The 1,532-nt window shown below is 32.0% G+C and overlaps 1 non-coding gene across 1 annotated transcript; it reads right to left on the reverse strand.

Annotated features, from left to right (window-relative positions):
* Window positions 1–431: 431 nt before the first annotated feature.
* On the reverse strand, window positions 432–548 carry LOC138390996 (U5 spliceosomal RNA). Its single transcript, XR_011234642.1, has one exon. It is a non-coding gene; the product is annotated as a U5 spliceosomal RNA (small nuclear RNA).
* Window positions 549–1,532: the final 984 nt, after the last annotated feature.

Here is a 1,532-nt window from a genome sequence, read left to right on the forward strand (position 1 = left end):
TTCAGTGTTTCTTTGTTGATTTTTTGCCTCAATGATCTGTCTAGTGCTGTTAGTGCAGTGTTGAAGTCTCCCACTATTATTATGTTGCTGTTTATTTCACTTCTTAAGTCTAGTAGTATTTGAATCTGGGAGCTCCAGTGTTAGGTGCATATAGATATTTAGGATTTTTATATCTTTTTGTTGAATTATCACTTTATCATTATATAATAACCATCCTTGTCTTTTTTTTTTTTTTTTCTGTTTCTGGTTTAAAGTTTATCTGATAAAAGTATAGCAACACCTATACTTTTTGGTTTCCATTTGTGTGGAACATTTTTTTCCCACTTCTTTGCCTTGAGTCTATGAGACTCTTTATGAATAAATGAGTTTCTTGAAGACAACAGATATTTAGGTTGTGGGGTTTTTATGTTTTTACTTTTTTTTTTTTACTTAGACTTGCCTGAGCAAGGCTTTAAAAAATTTGGTTACCAACTCATAACTGTTCCTCTCCATGGAAATCTTTAGTAAAAGGCAAAAGATTTCTTCATTTTGAAGAAAAACCGGAGTACAGGTTGTGTTTTTAAATCCATTCTGCCAATCTATATTTTTTTAAGTGAGGCATTTAGACTAGTTACATCCAATGTTAATACTGGTAAATGAGATAAAATTCTAGTCAATATATTGATTGTTACCAGTTGCTTTGCATTCTCCCTTGTGTTATTGTTTCATGTGAGCTGTGAGTTTTTACTTTCAAGTGTTTTCACTTGAAAGTATTGACCATACATTTTGGTGTTTAGAGCACTTTAAAGCATTTCTCATAGAGTAGGTCTAGTGGTGACAAATTCCCTTAGTGTTGCTTGTCTGGAAAAGACTTTATTTTTCCTTTATTTATGAAGCTTAATTTTGCAGAATACAAAATTATGGCTGACAGTTATTCTGTCTAAGGATAAAATGGGACCCCAATCCTTTCTTGCTTGCAAGGTTTTAATTGAGAAATCTGCTGTCAGTCTGATGTCTTCTGCTTTATAATTACTTGATGCTTTCATCTGACAGCTTGAAGACTTTTCTTGTTCACTTTGACATTGGCCAATCTGATGATTGTGTGCCTTTGTGATATCCTATTTGGAATGAATTTTTCCAGAGTTCATTGCCCTTCTTGTATCTGGATGTCTAAATCTCTAGCATGACCAGGGAAGTTTTCCTCCATTTTCCCTCAAATAGGTTTTTCATGCTTTTTGCTTTTTTTCTTCTCCCTCAGGGATTTCTATGACTCTTATGTTTTCTCTCTTTACATAATCCCATATTTCTCAGAGACTTTGTTCATTTTTCTTGATTCATTTTTCTTTATTTTTGATTGGGTTAATTCAAAAGCCTTAGTTTCAAACTCTAAATTCTTTCTTCTTCTTTGTGTAGTTTGTTGTTAAAACTTTCTTCTGTATTTTGAAATTCCCAAAATGACTCCTTCATTTCCAGAAGTCCTGTAATTTTTTTTTTTAAAAAAATCTATCTCCTTAGTGAATTTTTCATTCATGTCCTGAATTATTTTTCTGGTT

The sequence above is a fragment of the Eulemur rufifrons genome, chromosome 8 (genome assembly GCF_041146395.1).
Source record: "Eulemur rufifrons isolate Redbay chromosome 8, OSU_ERuf_1, whole genome shotgun sequence".
Taxonomy (NCBI): domain Eukaryota; kingdom Metazoa; phylum Chordata; class Mammalia; order Primates; family Lemuridae; genus Eulemur; species Eulemur rufifrons.